The 9,726-nt window shown below is 35.0% G+C and overlaps 1 pseudogene; it reads right to left on the reverse strand.

The window, feature by feature from the left end:
• The window catches only part of LOC102477228 (heterogeneous nuclear ribonucleoprotein H-like), a 38,927-nt pseudogene extending 30,302 nt beyond the window's left edge, over nt 1-8,625 (reverse strand).
• Nucleotides 8,626-9,726: the final 1,101 nt, after the last annotated feature.

The raw sequence follows: 9,726 nt of genomic DNA on the forward strand, positions 1-9,726 counted from the left end.
GAAGATACATAAGGCTAAAGAATCTCACCATAGGGCAGATGCCATCACATACAGATAAGGCTAAAGAATCTTACAGAGGCAGAGCAGGGATTGGACTTTGCTAATTGGGGTCAAGATGTTCCCTGAATTCCATCAGATGTGTCTGTTGAAAGGCCCCTAGCAATTTCCACCCTTTGCTCTGCCTGCAGCAAGGGTCAAGGAAAGGACAAATTGCAAGGTTCTGCCATAGCCCAAAGGGACAGGTGGTGTTTGCTCAGAGCATGTCCCCACACCCTCAGGGCCTCTCTCCAAACATGTCTCTACATGCAATAAGATGATTAACTTAGGTTAGAGGTAGGACATGTCTCTTGTAGAAAATGAAATAGTATTAGATGACATTAGAAGTAGCAGTGTATTGTTGGCAGGAAAATTGACAGTGTTCCTATAAAATGACTCTTGGTTTTACAAGAAAATTAAATCCTGGAATTAAAGTATCCACTTGTGGAATTTTTCCCTCTGGGATATATTAAGCCCAAATTCTTTATGGTAGCTTCAATAAACTTACAATTTCTATCCACCCTTTTTTTTTCAGTTCCCATGAACTATTTAAGAACAAACATTTTTTGGTCCAGTTACAATATACATCTTATATTGCATGGACCATGCCACATCTTTATCTGTTGAACATGCTCTTCTTCCTTTGGCCTGAAACACTTCCTCAAATGTTCATATGGTGCACTCTTGTTCATGCTTCAGGTCTCAACTCAGTTGTCCCCTATAAGAGAAAACACCCCCTCCCCCATTTTTGAGGAAATGGTGCTATAGAGTGCTTGTGCTCACTGGAGAAAGAGAGAGGCAGAGAAACAGAGTGAGAAATCACTCCTGTTGAAGACTGGCCACACCATAATCTCTTCTTCTGAAGCAGGCAAGACTCCATCTTGGAGGAGGTCTCCATTATAAACTCTTAAATTCCTATAACTAATAACTCAGGGCTGATAGCTGTCTAAGGTTTCTGCCCTCCAGCAAACTTACTGCCCCTCCCTGGAGCTACAGGGTAACCTGAAAACCTTGGGTAGATTAGTACTTTGAATGGATTAGTACCTTGAATGGATTGGTACCTTGAATAGATGAGATTTCCTGCTTCTATGACTCCTCTTTTTGACACTGTGTAAGGTAGGATCTGAGACCAATCCCCACCCTGAGACCTCCCATTCCCCACTTACCCCCACAGAAGGCCTTGTCCAATCCCCAGTTTTGCTGGAGATTTAGAGTGTTAACTCCTCTGGGCCCACTGAAGTAATCAACAGTTCTCCTAATCTCTCCGAGTGCTGCTTTCCATTTCTCGGCATCTGATTATCTGCAACATTTCATTCTCCTCTCAGTATCTTGGGCATGCATGCAAGACTTGAACCACGGTCCTCTATGTGGCAGTCCAGTGACATAACTATTATGCCATATGCTTGCTCCAAGAGAAATCCTTTTCTAGTAGTTCTTGATAAGGTTTTATTTTATCTTGTTGCTATGCTCTCATGATACACTGAATTTGCTTTTACTGTGTCATATATTGATTTTATTTATTTATTTAATTTTGGAATAGCTTTTGAATCTTCTTTTGGCTAAGACTAAGTGTAAATTTTTGGTTATTCTAATGGATACAAAATCTTCAAATTCTAGTTTATGAACTTTGACCTCTGGTGCCAACCACATAACCAATATTCGATGACTACATGTTGAAGTTTTTTAAAAAGGTAAAATTATTTATCTGCATGTAGAATCAAATTAGCATGTTGTTAGCATGCTTGCACGCATGTGTACCTAAGCCAAAAAAGGAAAAAAAAAGTGCTCAGTGTATAATTCAAAGTGATACAGCAGGATTTACATGCACATGGACGTGATTCTTCCATGTGTCACAGTCACCTGAAAGTGTCAGTATTTGAGATTCAGAGATTGGAGTCAAGAAGGAGTGGGAGAGGCCATACCAGGATGAGCCCACTAAGCCTCTTTCGTCCTCCATATTTATTAAGCAAAGGGGGAAGAAAAGGTATTTTTCAGAAAATCAGAAAAATAAGGTGATTTTCTAGATTAGAGGAGGTATGGCTAAATGATGCCTGATTCTGGATAGAACACTTTGAAATTGGAAGAACACATTTATTAGATAAACATACCCATCTAATGACTTCCTGTTGTTTTTAAGCAGGAAGGCCGTATTTTCTGAGCATGTATGCCCTCTTTTTTTTTTTTTTTTTTGAGAGGTTTTTGCTATAGGGCGTGTGAGCTCACCAGACAGACAGAGAGACAGAGAGAATAGAAAGCGAGAAATCACCCCCCAGTGGGGGATGGTCACACCGCAATCCCTTCTCCTCCGTTCTCCTCTTGGGATCTTGGGCATACATGCACACACGCCCAGCATGAGTTTAAGCCACTGGGTCCGGGACTCAAACTGTGGTCGACTATGTGGAAGTCCAGTGACATAGCCATTATGCTAACTGCTGGTCTCTGCATGCATTCATTTAATCAGGGTTCATAGATCCATGGTGTTCTAGGAACACAGTGTTACTGTTGTTCCCTAACACAGAAACTGAAAAGGTTTTCTTTTATTCAGATTTATTGTAGAGAATTAAATAGGATTCTCATAAGGTAGTGTGGACAAGTGAATGTGATCCTACATATGTTAATCTAGCCTCAGGACACAATATAGCAATATCATCTCTGCCTCCACCCATCCCCATGAAACACATATGTGCACACTTAAAAAGCATGAAGGAGACACTTTAGGACAGATTAAGTTGTCAATGAGTTTATAGAACTAATTATCCCAAGAAGGGATGATATGCAAGTAGTTTAAATGAGGGGTTGTAAAAAGTAATGACCGCTACCTGGAACTATGAGCAATATTGTAACAGTGATTGCTAAAGATAATTTATAAGTATAATCATAGTAATAGTTACGGAGTGAATTATAAGACTAATTATAAACATAAGTACTTTATAATTAAGTACACTAGTAGTGGGAAGCTCCCAAAATGAGACCTTAGAGAGTGAATATTCGGAAACCTGAATTTCACAGATATGAAGATCTGACTGTGAGGAACAAAAGCAGGTGCAGTGCTACCATAGAGTCCACTGTTTATTCCCTGTATCAGGATCTGTGAATCTGAACACATTATTTCAAGATCAAGTGGCTTTTCTTTCAAGTTCCATTAACAATACAATGAATTATACTTATGATTTTCAAAGTAAGTTTCACTGTGTAAATTTCTTACATATTAGCTAAGATTATTTATAAACAGACGTGGGATATTTCCTACCAAAATATCTATGAGGACAAAATTAGCCTCATATTGTATTGTTACCAGAGCTTACCACTCTGAAATGGAGTATGTAGGACTAAATCTATGGATAAAATATTTTGGACAATTTTTGTTCATTGCCATATCTGTATACTTCTGAAAGTATCTGGATCATGCAGGCACTCAGTATTATATACATAATTGTGATATGAGTAACTAAATATAATTAAATTTTGTGTGAAAATAAGTTATCTTGAGCTTAAGAATTGCAAACTAACAATTAGATAACTATGTATATAGTAAAGAACATTCTTATCAGAGAAATTAGGAACACAGAACTTGAGGTAAGAAAGTTCTTGGAAAGTTCAAGTAATTAAATGAAAACCTATATAACTTGATTACAGACATGAAGAATATATCAGGTTGGAGAGGGAACCAAGGATCATCTTCTGGGGGATCTTTTGAAACATAGTAAAAATTTTGTGTTTCACCCTAAGAGTTTGTGGGTTTTAAATATTATTTTAATCGAGAAGTGACATCACGTTTTGATCAGAAAGTGTGCAATGTACAATTTTAAAATTTAACAATTATATTCCAAAGTTTAAAATATATTTTGATGCCAAATGTTATGATGGTTAAAGCATTACTTTCACTCAATGTATAATTTTATTTAATGTAAAATAAATTGAAGACATTCAGTCATGAACATAGTCTTAGAAATGTGAATCTCTGAGGTCTGTGAGTCAGAGTAGGAATTCAAGTTTAGAATTTCTCTTCTAGAATTTTTTTTAATAATTATTTATTTTATTTTATTTATTCATTCATTTACTTATTTATTTTTTTAGTTTGACCAGAGAGAGACAGAGGGTAACAGTGAGAAAGAGAGGAAGTGAGAAAGTAAGCCACCAGATTCAGGACTTGAACCCTGGTCGGCCATGTGGGAGTGTCCAGTGCCTTAACTACCACACCACCTGCTGGTCCCCACTCTTCTGGAATTTTAATGATTGCAAAGTCTGGTATAAACTGAGTGACAATTTACATTATAAGCCAAATTATGAATTAGTATAAATTAAAAACTAAAAATCAAATATTAAGTTAAGCACTAGCTCTGCAATCCTCTGTAGGCAGAGTACTACTAGCAATCGAAGATTTTCCTTTTTGGTGCTGTTGTTTGGTCTTGTTATTGTCCTCTGTTTGAGACAGTTAAGAGGGCATTTTCTATTGACTTTTAATAAAAAGTAAAATTACCAATTTTTTTAAAAGAATTATTTTATTTAACTTTATTTATTTATTTACTTATCTTAATTTGACCAGAGAAGGACAGAGAGAGACAGAGAGACAGAGAGACAGAGAGAGGGACAGTGATAAAGCAAGCTGCCAGGTCCAGGACTCAAACCACCAATGGCCATGTGGGAGTCCAACACCCTTAAACATCACACCGCTTGCTGGCCCCCAAATTACCTATTTTTAAATAGAATCTAACTAAAATTAAACAAAGACAGTTTTTGCTATAACTCTAGCTTTTGGCAAATGAGTGTTTAATCAATTTTCCTGCTAAAAAACAGTCTATTTGCTAAAAAGAACTTTTATTGAGCAGAATAATTAATTTTGGTTTAGTACTGAAGCAGAATAGAAGATCATAGTATTCATGAAGCAGAGCAAAAAGGCACAGGTTTCAAAAATCAAAGTGACTTGGGTTTAAATCTTGGCATGGCTATTTAATACCTGCACTAAAGATCAAATATTACTTAAATCTTTCTGAGTCTCAGTTTTCTTATCTGCTGATAGGGATAGTTTAATCATAGGCTTATAATAGGCCTTACTATATGAGAATAATCATAGGCTTATTATAGGCCTTACTGCAACAGAATAATCATTATATGTTGTTTAGTATATAAATCACTTAACAATTTTAAGTGCCTATTTGTAGTCAATGATATGAAAAATACTGGGTTTAATCTTTTCTTAAGATTTCTGGGAAAATTTAGCCTCTGTCAGTAGAGATAGAGTATTATTTATTTATTTTTATTTATTTATTTATTGTTTTTGGAGACATTTTTCCTATAGGGCATGTGCACTCACTAGAAAGACAGAGAGAGACAGAGAGACAGAAAGCAAGAACTCACCCCCCAAGGGGGATGGCCACACTGCAATCCCTTCTCCTCCATTCTCCTCTTGGGATCTTGGGCATGCACGCACAAGTGCCTGGTGTGAGTTTAAGCCACCGGGTCCAGGACTCAAACCGTGGTTGACTACATGGGAGTCCAGAGACATAGCCATTATGCTAAATGCTGGCCCCATATTGAGTATTATTTCTTTATTTTCTTTTAGTGCACATTTATACTTTCTGCAGGTATGATATCCATTTGTGTACACCCTTCCATTTTGCTGAGATGATAAACTAGTCAAAGTGAAGATTTTTTTCATTTAATGGTAAGAACAGAAAAAAAATTTTAATTCTTCCTAGTAATAGAAATCATAGTTTAAAGCACGTGGCATGCTTAGAAATATATAGTATATGAGAACAAAATAAATATAAAGGTAAGTTATGAAATAAGCCTTTTTGATCTTGTGTTTTTGACTATCAGAATAATCAAATTAGAGCTGGAATTTTGATTATTTTTCAAAATATATTTTAGCTTATTTAATTAAACTCCCTATTAATTTCACCTTAACTATCTTACATGCTTATCTGGTCCTCAAAATCAAAGGTTAAAATGAAGAATCAGATATTATCAATTCTATTTTATAAAAAGGGAAATGGGAAGGAGTTCATTTAAGAACTGGTGCATGTTCAAACAGCAGGCAATGCATCTTTGTCATACTTTTTCATATTTTTTAATTTAGTATTATTATTTATACATTCAATTGCTATACATAATTTAGATTGTAAAGAGAATTTACCTAGTATTCTATACACCTCAGACCAGTCCAGTTGAGAAAACTATACACGCCATCATCAACAGGTAATAAACCATATCTGTGTCCCAAAAATGTCTTGTCTATTTTTTCCCCTAAATTAAAAATCCCTACACTCTTCCCTTCTTCCATTCTCCTTTCACTTGTTCCCCAGTTTCCATAACAATATTCAATATTTTTGTAAAGGATTATTTAACTTTATTTATTTATTTATTTATTTAAATTTGACCAGAGAGGGACAGAGGGAGAAGGATAGAGAGAGAAAGTGAGAAAGCAAACCTCTAGGTCCAGGATTCAAACCGTGGTCAGTCATGTGAGAGTCCAGTGTCCTTAACCATCATGCCACCTGCCAGTCCTTTCAATATTTTTTAATGTACAAGTGAAATGTGCTGTTCAAATGCCACATTATCTTACATGTTAAATTACAGCACTAATAATTTAATATAGCTAGGGGCCAGCACATGTATGGCATGATGCTTAAGGTGCTGGATTCCCACACAGCTGACCACGGTTCAAGTGCCAGACCACTGACTTGAAAATCACATTGGGAGCATGTGCGTGCGTATCCAAACTCCTAGAAGGAGAATGAAGGAAGAGGCTTGACCACCACCCTGAGGGTGAATCTCACTTTCCCTCTCTGTCTCGCTGATGAGCATATGTTTCCTTATGGCAAAAACTAAAAAAAAGTAGTGTAAATAAAATTTAAAAACCATAAACTAGACACAAAAGTTAAAACAGTTTCCATTCAAATGTATAGGGGAATAAGCTTAAATCACAAATGTAACCAATGATATATTTTAATACCGATCTAAGTTAAAAATGTTTATAACTTTTTTTTTAATCTTCATTGTATTTTGAGGAGTAAAAATGTGTTATTTTACAATCTACTGAGACCACTTTTGTATTTTTTGTAACAGAAAGAGGTAGGAATGGGAACCACCAACCTGAGATTATTTTAATAATAAATTTAGAGAAACAAAAGAATACAGTAAGCAGCTGATAGTAATTGAATAGAAGACTTTGGAAAACAGATGGATTTAAGGTGGTGGATATTTAACAAAATGGAAGAGAAAAGAAGAGTCCAGATGAGAGTCGAGTAAAAAATGGGGGGAGATAGTGAAATATAAGAAAGCAACAATTTCATATCTCAATTTATAACTTTCACTCCTATTTTACGTTGGGAAAATACGTGATGTTTGTGATAAACAGAATAATAGCCCTCAAAGATGCCCACCTCTTACTCTCAAGACTTATAAACCAATATGCTACCTATGTGTCAAAGAGAATTCAGATATCTGGCTATGGGTTTGGATGTTGAGAAGAGAGATTATACTGAATTGTCTTAGTAGGCCAGATTTAATCACTGAGTCCTTACAAGCAGAGAATCCTCTCAGATTTGGTCTAAGGGAGAGTTGTGTCTATGGAAGAAGCACCAGAGAGAAGCAGTGCTGCTGCTTTATAGACAGGGAAGGAGGCCACAAGCCGAGGAATAAGGAAGAGGTCTGCTGAGACCAAACCCAGTCTCCTGGAGGGTGGGTTGAGCTCAGGCAACAAAGAGTGTCACAAATTCCAAACACAACCCTGTGGGTGAGGTTATACACTAAGTACTTTTTTTTTTTTTTTAATCTCAGAAAAGTAGGCATAGCATCTTTCACAAATAACTGCTAAACAGATAAATATGTATTTAACATTATAAACAGAGGTGGTATAATACAATTAATGCTTTTTCTTTGAGCAGTATAGCTAATTTAATCTAATGATGGAATAGTAACAGATGTTGATAGGAAACGTTCATAGACTTCCATGTTTGTATCACTAGTTTATTGATGGAATGTGACTATCACAGAATAGGCCCCTGATATAAAATGTATGCTACTTAAACAATCATTTACCCTCAGGTACATGCCTGTGTCACTTCACTTCACAAATACTACTAATGATAGCCATGGATGACAATAAAAGAATTATTTAATAAGAGATGTATGGATTGACCCCAAATCATTTATTCATTCAATAAATGATCTTAGTAGGTTCAGGGTATCAGCTTCGGAACTGTGAAGAAGGTAGTAAATCGTCTGGTTTAGTCACTAGGTTTTTGGCGTAAAAACTACTTTCCTATGCAGTAACAAAGGGAGCGTGCAGTTTAATCTATTTCATGATACTTCTGTTAGCAAGTAGTCAAATATTTAATCAAGTAATTACACTTCATGATTTTTGAGGTAGCTATGTAGACTCTACTTGGATAAATAGATTTTTTTCTTTACTTACATTTTTATCTGTGACAAACTAACCTGACTGTATGCAGATGAACAATGATACATGTATCTCTTCACTTCCGGTAGATCGGAAACGTAAGGATGGATTAGCTTTGATGTTAGAATTCCTAACTGCTTTCTGCTCCAGTTCATCACTTTTTCAGCAGCATTTAGTGTTGTCATTTTTTTACTTAGTCATTTTGATAAGTGTATTGATATGGCAGTGTGGTTTTAATTTGCATTTCCCTAATTGATCATGGTATTGAACACCTTTTCATGTACTCATTTGCTACATCTAAACTCTTATGAAATGTTGTAGGACCTTTGCTCATTCCCTAATATGATTATTTATTACTTTACTAATGTTATTTTGAGTTATTTATACCTTTATGTTAAAGGCACTAGCTCTGTGTCACAAATATGATTTGCAGACACTTACTTATTGTATGTATATTGTCTTTTTGTCCTCTTACCAAGGCAAGAGAGAAAGTTTTACCTTAAAAAAGTTCAGTTTAACCAATTCTCCTTTTAAGAAACATGCTCTGTCTAGCACTAGTTCCTAAAATTTTTCTACTATTCTTTTTCTAAAAGTTTTATCGTTCCTTATTTTTTCTATTTATTGAAAAGTCTTTGTTTTGATGAATATATATATTTGAATCAGTTAGACATTTTTTTGTCTATTTCTTTGTCAATTTTATTGCTCTTTTCAAAGACAGCTTTATTTCATTCATTTCTCTAATATTGTCCTATTTTCAATTTTATTCATTTCTACTCTTTGCTATTTCCTTCATACTTTTTTTTGCTGTGGACTTCTTTTACATTAGTCTTTGTAAGTTCTTGAGGTGGTTGCTTAAATGATTGATTTGAAACTTATCTAATGTGTTCAGTTAGTACTATAAATGTTTCAACACTACTTTATTCTCCACAAATACACGTTGTATTTCATGTTTGCTCAGTTCAACATTCATTTTTACATCCTTTGTGTCTTTCCTCTTTGACCCATGTATTATTTATAAATGTGTTGTTTAGTTTCCAAGTGTTTTGTGGTTTTCCTGCTATCTTTCATTATTGATTTCTTGCTTGATTCTTTTTAAGTCAGACAAGACTTTGCGTATGATTTGAATTTCCTAAATTTTTGAGATTTGTTTTATGGTCTGGGATAAGTTCTTTGTTGGAAATGTTTTGTGGGCACTTGAAAATGATACACTTATTCAACTTTTGGTAAATATTGTTTATTAGATTTTCTTGATTCATGGTGATGTTCAATTCCTTTCATATCTTCAC

This window comes from Tupaia chinensis, unplaced genomic scaffold (genome assembly GCF_000334495.1).
Source record: "Tupaia chinensis unplaced genomic scaffold, TupChi_1.0 Scaffold137991_1, whole genome shotgun sequence".
Lineage (NCBI taxonomy): Eukaryota > Metazoa > Chordata > Mammalia > Scandentia > Tupaiidae > Tupaia > Tupaia belangeri.